Source organism: Zophobas morio, unplaced genomic scaffold, assembly GCF_036711695.1.
Source record: "Zophobas morio isolate AGI-343-1 ecotype UQ-CSIRO unplaced genomic scaffold, CSIRO_AGI_Zmor_V1 ptg000093l, whole genome shotgun sequence".
Lineage (NCBI taxonomy): Eukaryota > Metazoa > Arthropoda > Insecta > Coleoptera > Tenebrionidae > Zophobas > Zophobas morio.
Genome location: NW_026972198.1, coordinates 20,311 through 38,193, shown reverse-complemented (window position 1 = coordinate 38,193; position 17,883 = coordinate 20,311). Strand labels below are relative to the sequence as shown.

At 23.3% G+C, this 17,883-nt stretch overlaps 2 long non-coding RNA genes and 1 other non-coding gene across 3 annotated transcripts; 1 reads left to right on the top strand and 2 right to left on the bottom strand.

Moving 5' to 3' along the window:
• Positions 1-593: 593 nt before the first annotated feature.
• Positions 594-750, top strand: LOC135144331 (U1 spliceosomal RNA). Its single transcript, XR_010283089.1, has one exon. It is a non-coding gene; the product is annotated as a U1 spliceosomal RNA (small nuclear RNA).
• Positions 751-2,652: 1,902 nt separating this feature from the next.
• On the bottom strand, positions 2,653-3,357 carry LOC135144330 (uncharacterized). Its single transcript, XR_010283088.1, has 4 exons — positions 3,297-3,357; positions 3,057-3,240; positions 2,858-2,993; positions 2,653-2,779 (listed from the first exon to the last, which is right to left on the bottom strand). It is a non-coding gene; the product is annotated as an uncharacterized LOC135144330 (long non-coding RNA).
• Positions 3,358-6,258: 2,901 nt separating this feature from the next.
• Positions 6,259-9,500, bottom strand: LOC135144326 (uncharacterized). Its single transcript, XR_010283087.1, has 3 exons — positions 9,460-9,500; positions 6,364-6,526; positions 6,259-6,307 (listed from the first exon to the last, which is right to left on the bottom strand). It is a non-coding gene; the product is annotated as an uncharacterized LOC135144326 (long non-coding RNA).
• Positions 9,501-17,883: the final 8,383 nt, after the last annotated feature.

Sequence of the window (17,883 nt, the reverse complement as noted above, 5' to 3'; positions counted from 1 at the left end):
AGGAAAGTAAAGTAATCAATCACAAAAGTGCTAATTATTATTCTCTATCTGCAAAAAAGAGAGTAGCAAAATTAAAATTGTAACCAAAAAAACGACCAGTTGTTAGTTATAGGCGTCCTAGTTGGAGGGCGATAGTAGCTTCCAAGGGGCCTGTAGGCAGCAACCACAGATACGGGCTCCTGGTCTGTCATACATAGGGAAATTCCCACTACCTGGCCACGTACAGAGTTGGTAGAGATAACAAATGATGTTGAATCCTCCGTTTTACCAAGACAGTCACACCGCCGCGCGCATCGATCCGGTCTTGGCAAACGTAACAAAATTGCACAGGTTAAATGCGGTTAGGAAGGCGGTGGCACATTAATTTTTTCATTTTGGATGCACTTAACCAAAGCTACTAGCAGTTATGTGCCTTAGCTATGATAAAGATAAATAAACAGACCATGTCTTATTGGGCGTTACGCGCACGTGACATTACTCTAAACTTCACACATTTTTAAAATTAAAATTTTCCAATGGGAATAGTTATCGATTTCCCCCAATTTCCTATGCAATCAATTAGGTATGTGTACTCGACCTTTTCAAACTTAGCTTCACTTACCTGGTGCGCTCAGTTCGTGATCAGTGAGGCGAGTTGGCTACACGGTGGCGCGCCATTGCACTGGGGCGTGTGCTGTGTATCATCCCCTAAAGGGGGACTGGAGCACATAATTTATGCTAGCGGGAGCTTCGCGTTCGCGCGGGTTCCCGTTATACTATAAATGTTAAAATAGTAAGTGCCTGTGGGAAGTGGGGAGGTGAGTAGTAGAAGAGCCTTGGTCCACCCGAGTTTACCCTATGTTGGGTTACTCGGGTCGTTGTTCGTGGTCGCGCAGCGTTTTGAGTACTGGCGAGAGAACAACCGCTCTTCTTTTCTAGTGTGGAGGTTTCGAGACTGATCGGGGGTATATGCTCTGCTTCTTCGCCTTAAATGTTCGGGGGTGTGCGCGGCGAGCGAGCTGGGGTGTCATTATAGTTTAATACTGTTTAATAACTTTTGCTTTTAATGTGTTCATAGTTGTTTTTGTCTTTTTTTTAAGTTGGAGTAGTTGTTTGTTCTGTTTGGTACTTTTTGGTCTTGTTGGTTGCAGTAGGGGTATGTGAAGTTACTATGAATTCCTGTAAATTTTTTTGTTTTTTTAGGGTTACTTTTTTGTAACTTTATGAACTTTGTATTTTGTATTTATTTTAAATTGTATATTTTAAGTGATGACTAAAATGCAAGAAACTGTTCCCAATATTGTGACGTTCACCGTATTTTTTTAAGCGCTTCACTTATACTTTATTTCCAAAAAATTTTCTTTAAATTTTTAAGGTTTGTTTCTTTTAATTTTTTCTCTTTTTATCTTAGTTATTATAAAGTTGTCCTAAAGTTATAACTGAGATCTTAAATTATTGAAGAATCCAACTTAAAGCTCATATTATGTAACAATAACATTTGAGTAAATATTTTTACTATTCACGTATAATATGTTATTTGTTAACCTTATCAATATACTTTTGAATTGCAAAACCTTTTTTGAAAAAAAGGAAGTAAACGCTTAAGTACACTAAAGCGAATTAAAACATAAATTGTTATAAAAATAATCCGAATAGTTTGCCTTTCAATAAATAGGGTTTTTTTATATTTTTTTATATTTTTTATATTTTAGTATATTAAGAGTTCAATCTTCACTTTAATTGAAAAAGTGCGGTAAGCTGGAAGAGTATACCAAAAATAGTTTTTTCAAAATAGTACGTCCAGATATAACTGTTTTAATATGGCTGTGTAGAATTGGGCATAGGTTCAACTTAAACGAAAAGTGTAAAAAAGTTTTTACTTTGAGCATTAAATAAAATTTTTATTTTATTATAAAAATCCATAATTAGAAAAGAGGAGATTTTTTTAATTTACTCAAAAGCCAGGTGTGCTAGTGAAAGCGTACTTTTATTATTGATAAGAAATAAATTTTGGTTTAGATTATAAGTCAGTTAAAAAACCTAAAGAAACTGGTGAGGGGGAAAGGAAATTATAAGGATGCAACTAAATATTTACTTACTAACAAGTTTTAGACAAAAATACATCTAAATTTGTAAAAATCACACGAAATGACTTAGGCTGGTGCTTAGCAATCCAGAGCAGATGCCCGAACTAAAGTTTTGCTATAAGCCCAAAATAGAAGTTTCGTAAAAATAATATGAACAAACTTGTGTACCGACTATGTCTTAAAAGTAGTACGCTTTAAACTAAACAAAAGAGCACTTTTATATAATTTCAAGTAAATAAACAAACCACTTAATACAAAATAAACTAGAAGTTTTCTCTACAATTCTCTTTAGACGTAACACATTTTTTAATGCACCATATTATAAAAAAATTATAAACAGAAATTAGAGTTTTATTAACTTCGTAAAAATATAAAATTTTTCACGATAACAATGGAAAAGTTCAAGTACGTCCCTTTTAATTAAGCTTAAAAGTATATATGATTTGCTGAGCTTTTAATAAACCAGCAATAAAAAAATTTAATAGAAAGCCTGCAATATCGAAAGAGCTTTAATTAATTTTAAAAATTATATATTAAAAAAATATTATGTAAACGTATAGAGAATTAATAAACCTATAGTTGAAAATCAATTTCTTCAGATTTTATAACTTTCGTTTGAGCGAAGTATTCATCTTCTGCAGCTAAACGTTTAATATCAGGATAATCATCTAAATCCTGCAAAAAGTTTGAAGATTCTTCTTCTACATCAGCAGCTATAAATAATAATAATAAATGATAAGAAAAAATTAAGCATATATTATATTTATAATTTTTTAAAACAATTCAACTACCATCCGGACCGGATAATGGATCTTCAAATTTTACCAGCCTAAATTCGTGAGGAATCTCGATCTTATGGTTAGTAATTTGTTGTAAACGTTCAAGAAGATCCAAATTAATACGTTTTAATTCGTTTATCTCTCTTTCCTTTTCAATAATAATTATATGTTTATAAAGCAAAAGTAAAAGAGTTTATTTAATTATAAAAACCTGAACAGCCTGTTTGTTTCGAAGAATTTCAATATACTCAGTTGACTTTTGCAAAATCTCAACAGTTGACGGTTTATCGGAATTGATTATAGGTACACACTGTCTTAGTTCTTGTAAACGCTCCTTCTGATAAACTCTACGCTTTCTCTCAAGAGCATTATGATTAGCACGCTTGGCGTCTTCGCTATTAAAAAGTAAATATTAAGTTTAAAAATTTAAGATTAAAGAAACTAACAGTACCTTATTTTCGACTACCAGGATTATAAAAGACCAAAGAAGGAAGCAAAAAAAAAATTAATAGGCAATCAAATAAAAATATAATAACAAATTATTATTAACTATTTTCATAAACTAACTTCCTTTTGTTTTTAGACATCAAACACTTAATCTACAATTAGAGAGAAAAATGAAAAAAGGCTAAGTCTACTGGGTGATTACGCCGAATGCTGCTACCCAATATAATATTAGATTAGATAAATATCAGTAACGCTAACGCTATTTTTGAGTTACACAATAATAAGGGATACGTGTAGAACATATTATGTTCCATGCCGCACTTACCATGGCCTAAAACAAAGGTATTTCCCACGTGAATAAGCACGCTGAGCACCAGAAAACGTCACTACAGTTAAATGTGAAGAGGCTAAATGAATTTGGTTAAACACGCGTGCGCACAAAAATAAACAAAAATTTATGTAAAGCACGTGGACTAGGGGAATTTACAACATTTATGAGGGCAAGCATATAAATATAACTGTTTCGTAACTTAATGGTTATTTTTATATTTATAAATTTGATTGTAAGAAATGTGTCTTATAAACTCACTAAAGGTGGATTTCATCATTAGTATGTGTTTAAGCTCGGCGATTTCTTTTATAAAAATGTGGCAGCACATATTAATAATGACTCATTTCCTTACCTTTTACTGGGTAATGAAAAGATTATTATAGTGTTGTACCTATAACTTTTATGATATCTCCTTCCTTTATAAAAAAGAACTTTTTATTTCTGTTAAAATTCATTGCAGAATATTTTTTTAATCTTTAAGCAACCTAATTATTAATATGGCTGGGGTAAATATTTGATTTATGTTATTGCCTTGATTACAAAAATTCTTTAATATTTTATACTCCTTTATTTTTAGTGCAGGTGCTTACAGCCTCCAAGACTGTTAATTTGAAGCACATGGCTATAAATTTGTTGTTTAAATAAAAATAGTATTTGAGTGGGCTAGTTTTTTAAGCTAAAATTACTGTTTAATTTTATGGTCAATACCGTTGTAAGTTGTAAAAATTGCAAAAGCGATTAATTTTGTCTATAATTAATAACATTAATACTTATATACCTACTAAACCTAAGTATAAATAATGCATATGTTTTTTTAATTTAATCTGTTGAAATAACAAATAAATAAAAAACTTTAGAAGATTGTTTATTTTAAAACTGTAACTATAGAATTCTTGAAATATTTAAATCTGCCATAGCAGTATTTTGTATTTTTAGTACCTTTCCCAGGTATGTGTTCCTGGTAAAAAAAACTTACTTAAACAATGTGGTTTTTCCGTATCATAAGTTTTATATAATTTTTTTACTTAACTGCAAGAAAATAGAAAAAAAACTTATTTATAAGATTATTATAATTAATTTACTTGAAATTGTAATAAAAATATTGGTCAGACTTTAAATTATGTAGAATATGGACAAAAATAAGGAGAGGGAGTTAGAATTAAACTAATTATAACTTTGGATAACAAAATTACACAAAAATGATAGTATATACCTTTACTTAAAAATAAAATAAAAAACTAATAAACAATATGAAGGTACGCTAATAGCCTTTGTTTTAATTAACAATATTTTAAACTGAAAGTTAATCGCTCTTTAATGAAACACATTTTAATTTTAATATCTCTTAAGCTAGTTCAGGGCAGTTTCTTTTTGTAAAATTGTTTAATAAATCAAGTGGGCCATCTTCAAGCTTCAGCAATTATATAATGGCAAAAAAACTTCTACATTTGCGCTAATAATTGCTATCTTTCAAACTTATATATGAAACTAAAATTTTTATTCTTTAATAACTGCTTTATCATAATTTTTTATAAGTTCTGTGCAGGGTGTCTTACTCATAAAAATAAAAAGTTATTTGTACTTAGTTTCCTTACTTTGCAGTTTTACTTTATGGAAACATAATAGTGAAACCTAATCAAGCAATATAGACAAAACCAGTAACTCATTCTGTTAAGGGTTATCAATACTTGCGTGACTACCACGCGGTCCCCGAAAAGTAGTTTTTCTACTCATTTGACCTTTCTGGGTATATATCGTTAAAGACTCAAGATTAATTTCGTCATGCGACCAGTAAACCTAAGGATAGAACGTTTAAAAGAAGAAATTCGTAGTCTTTCAGTAAAAAAAGATTTTTCTGTTACTTATGATTCAGCTTACACCGTACTGAATTGCGAAATTACTAGTTTAAAGGGTGCCTACTGCTTTAAATTTTAATTTTTTACTATTAACCTATAAACTTACTCAAAATATTTAAAAATATTTCAAGGTAGTTTATAAACATTCATAAATTTACAAACAGTACATATCAATAAAGGCCTTAATTGTTTTTATTTATTCTCTATTTGTGGTAATCCGTAGGATTATGCAAAGGGCAAGTGTTCCATATACTCCTAAATATTCCAGAGTCGTATCCATTTGAACCGCCCATCTGCTCTATACTTCCTCCTATTTTTCATGTTAACATTTATGAATCTACAGGAAAAAGTATTTTATAAATTATAAAATAACTTTTCCTTAATTATTTTACTTAACTTTAATTTTTTTTATGATTTATTACTATTTACAATGTTTTTTAGTTCCTTTAGCGATGCTCTTTTTTGATCCTGAGTCTTCCTCTCAGAAACCAGCCGTGCAAATGGAAGAGAATTTTTATGAGAAAAAAGGATGGCATTGTAGAATAACTATCGAATATATTTTAAAAACAATTCAGCACATTTTAAGTGAACCCGATTTGGAATCTCCAGCCAATGCGGCTGCTTACGCCTTATACAAGGAGAACAAAGAATTGTTTATTCATAAAATGTTACAATCGATCCAAAAAAAAAAATAGATTTAGTAAAGTAAGCAATTTTAAGAAATTTCCTCGCTTGCAACAATACTTTTTTACTTGTACAAAAAATTAAAATTATTCTTTGCAATTTTTTACTATTTTCATAATTTGCCTAAATTTTATTTCATTTTCCCTGTTATGATATTTAAATAAGTTAATTTTTTATAAAATAATTTAAAATTAGACGACTTTTTAGATTCATTAACCGATTCTACTTTTTGTTTCATTTCTTTTGATTTCCTTGCAGCCGTGCGTAATATTATGTCGTTTATCCCCGCCAGTTTCGCTACGTGAAGTCCGTAACTGCCTTTCGCTACTTTAGGAACGACACGATACAGGAAAACGATTTTGTCTACAAAAAATAATTAGAGCAGAATTGTGATAAAAATAAAAAATTAAGACGGCGAAAACTAACTGAATCAAAATTTTACTAATTAACTTTTTATAAATACAATTAATAGTATAAATTAAGCTTTTATTCGCAATAACTGTAAAACTTTTTTTGATGACAATTCGAATTAAATAGATTCGTTACCGTAATAAATATGATTAAAAATTTTTACTTCACTTTATAAGATTGACGCTTTTAGTTACTTTTAAATTTTAAATTTTCATTGCGATAAAAATTTGTTACTTGACATAAATTGTATAAATTTTATAAACTCCTTGCGGCATAAGTGCTTATTATTTTTTATAAATACAGTTAACTTGCTTAAGTTTGAAGTCAAGAATAAAGTTTTTAATTATAAATTAAAATTATTTTAATTAATATAAAACTGATATTTATTATTCCTATAAATTTTAAAATCTTAAATGTTTTTATCCCCTTTAAGTAAAATTTTTATATATTTTTAAGCTTTATAAGTAAAAATAAAACTTGGTATTGACTTTTAACGAAAAAAGAGTATTAAAAAAATTTCAAACTTATTAAAAAAAAGATATTATTAAGACTTTAAAAATCCCAGATGACTTTTTAAGTTTTTTATATCTTTTCTAAAAAATATAAACTTTTTTTTAAAAAATAATGAGAGTATTGTGAAAAGTATAAGTTTTGAGTAAAATAATCTACTTTCATTTTATAAAGCGAAGTAATAAATTTATCAATAATTATCGACGATTTGTAATGAATTCCTAGTTTATACTTAAGAAAACGTATTAAAAAAATTAACATATGAGAAAAATTACCAGAAACTACAACGTAACAAATAAATTTAAATTAAAAAAATGAGCAATAAAATTTAATATAATAAAGTTTGAAAGTGAAATTCCTTAATAACCCTAACGGGCTTTCAAATAATATAATATAATAAAAAGTAATTAGTAAATTAAAAAGATTTTTAAAAAGTATTAAAGCTGTTAATATTCAGTAGATCCAGAAAAGTTTTCTAAATTAAAAGTAAAACCAAAAATTTTATTAATTAAAAAGTATATAAAATTTAAGTCCACAAACTTTTTTTTAATATTTTAATACTTCAAAGTTTTAAAGATATTAATCGAATAAAGCAATTAAAAAAAAAATAATATCAATTTATATTAAAAATAATAATAAATAAGAAAAATTTCTATACAATTAATAAAATAAATTATATTTTAAAAGTGCTGGATCATAAAATTTTAGCAAAACTTTTTAAATAGTTTTATTGCTTTGCAGTTTTAAGATATTTATTTATCGACTTCATTACAATAAAAATATAAAAAAGTAAATATGTATAAAGTAATATTAAAAATAAAAGACTTACGACAAACCTAATACTATATATAATAATTTATAAACTATAAAATAAACTTTTATAATTACTAAGTCTTTTTTATAACTTTCTTATTTATTAACAGTTTTTTAGTATATATTTATCGATAATTTATGATATAATAATAATAAGAATAGAAAATTAGTTAATAATTAATAAAATATATAATTATATATATATAAAATATTGTTATATATCTTTTAGATATATAAAAGGTCATTTTAGACTTTAATTACTAATAACTTTTTTTAAATATTTTTATTACTTGACAATTTTTTAATAAAAATTTATCAAATATGTAATAATGAATAAGAATAAGAATAAAAAATTTGTTACAATATATAAATATATATAATTTTATATTAAATAAAAATATATTAAGTCTTTATTAACTGATTTTTACTAATAACTTTTTATTATAATTTATTGCTTATAATATAACATTAAGAAAAAATTTTTGTTATATTTAATAAAATATAAGATAATTATTCTTTAAATATATAAAAAGTTATAATATTCAAAATATTTTACTTGATTAACTTTTCATTATAATAAAATTTTTAAAATATTGTTATTAATATGGATTCTATTAACATTTCTAATTTCTAATTTCTAGTTTTTTGTTTACGATATAACTTTTAATGTTATTATTAAATATGAATTCTATTATTATTATTTATAGCACCTAAAAGTTTTAAATGTTATTATTAAATATGAATTCTATTATTATTATTTATAATACCTAAAACTTTTAAATATATATTTATCGAATAAAGTAAAATAAATATTACATGAATAAAATTTTAAAAAAGTGAGCTGGAATTTTTTTAATAAAAAAATCATTATAAAATTGTTTAACAAAAAAAACTTTTACAATAATTCTATTACTTTTACTATTTTTTTGTTAAATATAATAAAATCAAATATAAATATATATTTATAATAATATAAGTCTTAGAAAAATATAATACAATAAAAGAAATTGTTAAAGTTTATAATAAAGAACTGTTAATACTAACTTTAATTATAAATTCCATAAAAATAAGTATTAGAATTTGTATGAAAAAGTAAAAATTTTAAAAGCAGAAAAGCATTTTATATAATTAGTAATATATTATTAATTATATATAATAAATATACTTATATAAAAGATTTATTTTATATACAATATATATTACTTTTAAGAAAAAGTACATAAAATATATCCTAAAACTTTATTTCGTAATACAATTAATAATATATTAGTGGGTTTTAACTTTTTATAATATTTATATATAAATATCATAAAAAATCTATTTTATATAGCAATTAAACATAACTGGTAATAAATTTTATATAAATTATACATAATGAAGATCCGAAAGTTTATTCTATGAAACAATTAATAATATATTCGTAATTAAAATAAATATACATTGTTATATAGAAGATTTATTTCATATAACAAATAATATATTACTTTTATTTTTGTGAAAAAATATATAAAAGTAAACAAAAATAATGAATTTATAATTATTTGAAAAAAAGAATAAAATACTGAATTCATTAAGTTCAGTATTTTCAGGGCTTTCCAGGTATTCAGTGTGATAATTATAAATTTTATTAGGGAAAATTTTTTCAAACCTTGCTAACGATAAATAGTGCGTAGCAAAAAAAAAGATGCAATTTTTCTATTAATATAAAATAAAAATAATAAAAAATTCAATTAATTAATATAAAAAAAATAGTAAATAAATTATTATACTTAGAAAAAAAATAAGAAAGTTTATTTACTATTATTTTCTATTAACACTTACACTCACAAAAAAAAAATTTAAATTTTTATATAATTATAACCGATTTATGTATAGGAAAAAAAGAAGATTATAGTACTAAAAGTAATAAAATATAAAAAAGTAAATCAAATTTACTCATAATAAATAATTTAATTAACTACTATAATTTATATAAAAGATAAATCCATATTTAAAAATTTAATAATATAAATTAATAATAGTAACATTTATATAAAATTATTTTAAATAAAGTTTATTATAAATACAGTGAAGTTTAAAAAATATTATAACAATATAAAAAAATACTTTTTTATGTATAAATTTATTAAATAGTATACAACAATTAAAATATAACAAAACACAATTTACACGCTAATAAAAAAGTAGCGGCTTTTAATATACGATACAGGGATACTATTTATAATAATACCAAACATATATATAAATAAAAATGACTTGCAATGTTATCAATAATTAGTAATACTAAAAAAATGACAAACTTTTATATAAAATAATAATACATTGAAAAAGCCCAAAAAAAAAAGTAGTTCCACCTGAATTTCATAAAAAAATGTTAAACAAATTTTTATATATAAATACTATTAAACAGTAAAAAGTAAAACAAATAAACAATAATTTTTAATAATTATTAATTCTTTAGAAGCATTTTATTAGTATTGTACACCTTTTATTACTAAAATATTTACTTTTCTATTATTAACTTTTTAGATAAAAAAAATTATTTATATATATTTTTCATTTTTAGTAAATATTGTGTATAACTTAATCAAGTATTCATAAAAAATGATTTGATAATATTTTTATTAAAATAAAAAGTTTCTTATCTTCAGCAAACATCGTGTATAATTAAAACTAAATTAAATATTCATTGAAAATCATGAAGTCATTTATACAAACAAAGAAATTGCGGTAAAAAATTATAAATTATTATAAATGCTTAATAAAAATTCATTAAATTTACCTACGATGAAATTTTTGTAATAAGAAATTTTTATTTAATAAATATAATTAATATAAAGGAAATAAGAAATTATTATTATATATTATATTATTAATATTTCCTATTTTATTATTATATAATAAAATGATAAATATATCATTATTAAGAATTTATTATTATTATTATCAAAAATTTTCGATAAGTATCTCACTAAAAAGTAAATAATACACTAAATTTTTTAATAATAAAAGAATTTCAGTAAAATGAAAACAATTATGCAGTATTAAAATAAAGTGATAACAAATCCGTTTTATAATTTCAAATAAAAATGACAATCTTGCTTTAATTGGCTACGTGTTTGTTATTGCCTTCTCATTGGAAAGCATAAAGCAATGAAAAAAAAAAGGCGTGATTGCCAAGCGCAAATATTTACACAATATTAAAGGAAAAAGCTCATCAATAAGAAGATTGTATATAATTGTTAATAGATGTATTAAAAAAATTAGCAATATAATAAGTATAATTAAAAAGCCTTTTTTATAAAGAGAAGTTCCATAATAACGAATTAATGATTTTTTTTTTCCTGACAACTATAAAGTACAAAAAAATAAAAATATAACAAAGAAATATATTAACTTCTTAAATAGTATTGTATGAAAAGAATATTGTGTGACTATATACAACTAACATATAAAAGAGAAGAGAGGAAAATATATTAAGAATAAAAATAACAATAATAGTAAACAATAAACTAAATGAAAAAAAAAAATTAATATTAATAGTTGTTGTACAATAACTAAATATTATAAAAACAGAATAATATATAAAATAATAAAAATTTATATAAGTTGAGAGTTATTTTTATAAAAGAGGAAATATAATATAAGCAAAATATAAATAATATAAACATATACGCAATAATGAAGAAGTAAAAACCACTAAAACAAAAAGTATTTAAAATAGTTAAGCAAAAAGTTAATTTTATAAAATAGTAAAATATAATAATAATAATCTCTAGAATAAAAATAAAACTTTTTGTGCTAAAAAATATAAAGTCGAGTAGGCGATGGCGATGCCGTCATGAGTGGAAGTTCCGCGGCCGAGCTCGTCTAGAATCACAAGCGAACTAATAAATATAAATAATAGTAGAAATAATAATAATAAAATTTTATTAGTATCACCATAATATATATTTTATAATAAAAAAAATTCTGGATATATCACGTTTTAAAAAAGTTATGAACAATAATTAATCCATTAAAATTAATATGAAGTAAAAATTTTAAAGAAAACGAAATATAGTAAAAAATATTTTTCTATATTTTGTAGTTCGGAAAAATTATTAAAGTCAATATTTATTATTAGTAACAAGAAATTTTAAAGTACATAATATTAAGAAATTAATATTTACTATGAAATTTTAATAATAAAAAAAAAACTGGCTCTAAATATAGTATATAGTAAAAGTTTATTTATATTTTTATATATTTATATATTTAATTAATAAAACTTTGGACAAAGGTATGTTTTCTTTATTAATGAGTTCTAAAAAAATGTATTTCACAAAACTTCAAATAAGGAAAAATAAAATTCTAACACAATTTCAAAAAAAAATTTGTTTAGTTGGAAAAAAAAAGTTCCATTAAATTTAATTCAAGAAAATATCTAAACAATTAATAAAAAGAATTACTTGACAGTAAAAAAGCTGTAAAAATAAGTAAAACGACTATTTCAACACAACTTCAATATAAAAATCTTGAAAATATTTTTTGATCATAAAAATTTAGTATTTGTATAATCCGACTAAAAAAATAGTGAATTTTTTCCCATAATCTCAAATTAAAACTTTCATATATTTTTTATTATATACTTTGTTTAAAAGTATTTTATATAGTAAAGTATATTTATACTCATTATTATAAATATTAATATATTTTTTAAAGTAATCATAAGTAAACTATATTTTTTTATAAAACTTTAACATATAAAAATTTATAAAACTGAAAATAAAGACTTTAAATCAAATAAAAAATTACTTTATAAAAGTAAATATAATGAAGTAATAAAAAAAGATTTAGTGAGTAAAAAAAACAAAATAAAATAGTATATGTAATATTTATAAATATAATAAAATGATTGTATAATATATAAATATATATAAATATATATAAAAGTAAAAAACATAGATTCATTAAATATATATAATTAAGTAAAGTGGCTAATAATTTTTTTTATAATAAAATTATTTTTTTTCTATTATATATAATATCTGTATTCTTTAAAAATATAGAAATTGAATGAAAGTATAACATATGAAAAACGGTAGAGTTTTTATAAAAGTGGCATCCCCCAAATACTTGAAAAATAAACCGCTATTTGTAAATAACGGTCTATGATTGGAGGATTGGTGGTTCTTTAAAAAAAAAGGGCTTAACTCAGCTTATATATTTAGAGGGCTGTCTTCATTGATGCCACTCTCATAATTCTACGGCGGCTCACTGAAAACTCGGAGTAAAAGAACTCGTATTTTGGCGCAGTAATAAACGCGCTAAGATAACTGGAGGCTTTTAGGGCGCGAATAAAACTTTATTTAAACTTTATCGGCCAGTAGAAAGGATTAAAGCTCGCTGTTTTGTTAGTATGACCTGCCAGTTTGCGGTTCATTATATTAGGACTGAAGCAAATGTTGGATAACAGCGCGCGTATAAATACCGCGCGAGATAACTGAAGGCACTCGATAGACCGTGTTACAAAAGTCAAGTCGAGTCGAAGCAAAAGTTTAAGCTTTTATTATTGATATTAAAAAAATAATAAAAAGTAAAAATAACAAAAAAAAAAACAAATAGCAATACGAGTATAATAATATTTCTCTAAGTAAAATAAAAAAATTGTGAATATCGAAGTAAAGGAGAATTAATGAATTATTAAAAACTTTAATACTCCAAAGATTTAAAAGTAAATTCTTTATAAATAATAATAATCAAACCAAATAAAAAGGTATAAATAATAATGAATTTATTATAAATATAAATAAGGGATTCATACTTTTTACAATGTTTTTCCTTAAAAATACAATAAAATTGTTAACTTTTTATACATTTTCATAATATGCAATATAAATATATTTTTTAGAAAATTAATATAAACCGATTTGTAGCTTTCTGTAAAATTTCACTTGTTTCTTGCATTTCCACCATAAACGTGCTGAGTCCCTTGTGAATTTCATCGTGAGCGCCCATTCTAAAAGTAATAATAATAAATAATAATAAAATAATAAAAATAACGATATAAATAATACTAATAAACCTGGTAAATATGGAGTCAAAAATTCCAAGCTCAGCATAACTTGCAGGAACATAAGAACCTTTAAAAAAAAGTAACATGAACTTTTTAATAAAAAAATTTTTCATTAATAAAAAATTCACCAATTTGCGCTAAAATTACAATGAGCGCAGCCATACGCATGAAGCTACTTTTCCCACCCATATTTGGGCCGGTTATAAGAATCCCGCAAGAAGGCTAACAATAGCAATAGTAATGAATAAATAAATGTGTTACAGTAATAGAAATAACATATGCACTATAAAGAGTTAACCTGAACTTTTACGTCGTTGGGAACGAACTGATCGTGAATAAGTAATGATATCTTATAAATAGATAATTATAATAAACAAACTATTCATTAAAAAATAATACAAGTTTCATTAAAGAAAAAGAATATATGCGGTAAATAACGCAAAAAAAGTAACAATATTTCAAAAGAATTAAGACCAACCAATAAAGGGTGAATAAACAATTAGACCCTCATAATAATTTAAACAGTCGCTATTTTATAAAATACTTTATTAAGCATAGAAATAAATAACACCAAAAAATTCAGAATTCAAAATATTGGCGTAGTGCACACACGCAAATATAGTAAAGCATGAAAAGAACAAATAAAAACCAAAATAAATAAAGATGACGAAAATGGCGCAATTGAAAGCCACTTAAACATGATATAAATGACGGAAGTAATGCTAATAGAATTCACCAATAAAAAAATGGAATTTTGTGAAGCGCCAATGAAAACCAAATATAAGATACTAAAATTGCACCATTAAAAAACCGCTGAAAAATTAAATAAAAATAAAGGAAATTATGCAAATAAAATTTACCAATAAAAGCAAAATAAATATTTCTAAAAAACTACCATTGGATGACGTGCAGCTTTAATATCTAAAAAAGGCAGGGAAGAGTCAAGCGCAGTAAAAATAGGGCGAGTGTAGTCGTTTTGAATGGAGACTTCCGTTAGTGAAATGAGACAATCGAGCACAGAAACTTTTCTTACAAGTTCATGAAAAGTGTCGTAGTGCGAAGAAAACTGTCTATGGTTTTTTTAATAAAGGTTGACACTAAAAATGTAAAGTTTATTCATAGAAATATATGCAAAAAATATATACTAAATAAACTATTTAGTATAACTTTTTAATACTTCATATAAAAATAACTTTTCTATACTTCAACACGATGATAATAAGTTTTTAATTACAAGAAGCTTTTATTTATTTTCAAAATAAATATATAATTATACTTGCAGATTTGTATTTCATAAAAAACATTTAATAAAAAGTATAAGTCTAAGTCTTCATCTAAAAAAAAAATAAAGAAAATTTGTTAATTAAAACTTTTACTGCAAAAAATCGGCCCATAAAAGTTTAGCTTTCAAGGATAACTCTTCGCGTAAAGCCGCCAATTCGTCGACGAGTTCAATAAGAGGAGGCGATTGGTAGCGCGAAGCATGCTTTGTTCTTCATTAAAGAAATTGTAAAGTTATCAACATTATATTAAATTTAAGAAATAATAAAAAGAATAAGTTAATACAATAACTATAATGTTAATGAAAATAATTATAAGGTTCCTTCAATAAATTAAATATTTATATACAAGTAAAGTTTCAAACAGTGCAATTGATTATAGATATAGTGAAAACAAATGTTAATACAGAGTTAAAAGTAAATAATGTTCGAAAGGAAAATAAATATAATAATAAAGTACATAAAGTATATTTATAGAAAATATTAGTAACAATATTAATAATTAGAAGTTTTTTACTATAATATAGTAATAAAACAAGGTATATAAGTATATTAAATATAAAATAAATAGATTAATAAAGTAAATATTTATAATAGTATTAAAAAATATAAAATATGTTAAAAATTAAGAGTATTGTAAAGTAAATATAATAAAATAAAATAAATATTAATACAAAGATTTTTTCTCATAATAAATGATTTATTGAAGTATAAAGAGTATTTAATTATATGATATATATATGAAATTTATAAGAACAATAAATATATTAATAGTAAAATATATATTATAATAATATTACTAAAAATAATATGTAAAAAGAAAGTTTTATAAAATAAATATAATAAAATATTAAGAATATTAAAAAAAAAGTATACACAGTAAGTAAATTAATAAAGTATATAATCTTATTTTGTTGGTTTAGAGAAAGTATTAAGAAAATAATTATAACAAACTATTTATAAACTTCTGAAGAAAAAATAAACATAAAATTTATAATTAAAAGTTGTACACAATAAAAAAATTAATAAAGTAAATAAAAATATTTTATTGCTCAGAAAAATTATAATGAAAAATTATATATAATTATTTAATAACTATAAAAAAAAGTTCATCTTTTACAAAGAGTAGTAAAGCCAATAAAACTATTCAGTATGCCCACAAAAACTATAATATATAATTATTTAAGAATTTTTAAAAAAAATTCTGATTGTAAAAAAAATTTAAAAAAAGTTTTAGTTTATAATAAATTAATAAAATAAAATAAATTACAATTTAATATAATAATATATAAGTAACAAAAGTCCATTAGTAAAATGTAAAAAAATTTCTAAACTTTTTTTTATAATATTGAAGTAAAAGTTTTAAGTAGTTCAAATATATAATGAATTCCGAAGCACCCATAAATAGTAACTTAAACAAAAATGAAGAACTCCGCGAATTAAAATGTAAAAATATTTTACAAAAAGTTAAAAAAAGGGGGGGGAAAAAATATGGGCGACCCGCCAACTTTTATCCAATCAGATGGAATGTTAGTAAATGAAAGGCGGGAATTCTTAACTTCTATCAAAAACTAGAAAAAATATTTATTATTAATATTAAGCTCATAAAAAAATATGGAAAATATAAATTAAATACACGCTTTATAAAAAAAATACTTCTTGCCCAGAAACTGTGACATACTCAAAACTACTTATCCCCAAGGCTTTCATAATAGGCTCACGAAGTTCATTGATTTTCTCAACACAATCAATTATTTTCTCAAAAAAAAAAAGATTGAAGGTTGAGATTAAAATTTATGAAAAAAGTAATAAACATCTATAAAAGCACTTTTTTTAACGCTTTTATTTCGGGAAAATAATTTTCATTAAATATATTGTTATAGTTCCCTTCTCTGATCATAAAAAATACTAAAAATACATAAAAAATAGATGCAATATGTATAAAATATGCCTGGCTGCTTGTTGGTCAATCTTAGTATAAAGCTGGTTAATCAGAGTACTTATATGCTGGAGATCATCAGCAAAAATCCTTAAATATCATTAGTTAAGTTATTCATAATTCAACCAATCACAAACGGCTGATTTCTTTAAACAACCAATAAATTTTCTCGAGTCACAATAAAGGAAATATACGAAAAGTGTAAGTGATTCATAAATAATAATGAGCATATTAACAATATATACATATATAATTTAGCTTAAAAAAATTAAATAAATAATCCTATTAAATTTCTTAATATTTTGCTAAACCCTACAAGAAAACTAATGAAAAACTTATATAACCATGCGTAGAAAGCGTAAAAAAACCAAAACAGTCATTTCCTAAGTAAAATATTAATTCATAGCAATGAAATAACAAAAGTAGAAATGTCTCCAAAATGAATAAACTATTATAGTACTTAAAATTCACTAAAAAGACTAAAAAAAATTAACCAATAAAGAAGGTCCGAAGAGAGCAGATACTGATTATCTCGAATGGAAATAAACTTCTCAAAAACGGAAATAACATCGTCAAACCCGTTTAGTATACTGCAAAACTCAGCACAAGAGCTCTAAAAAATTATTGGGTTGTGTGTACATAATTATAATTATTATAATTATAGCAACCTTACTATGATATATGCGAGTCAGCCCCCTTTCTATATCTG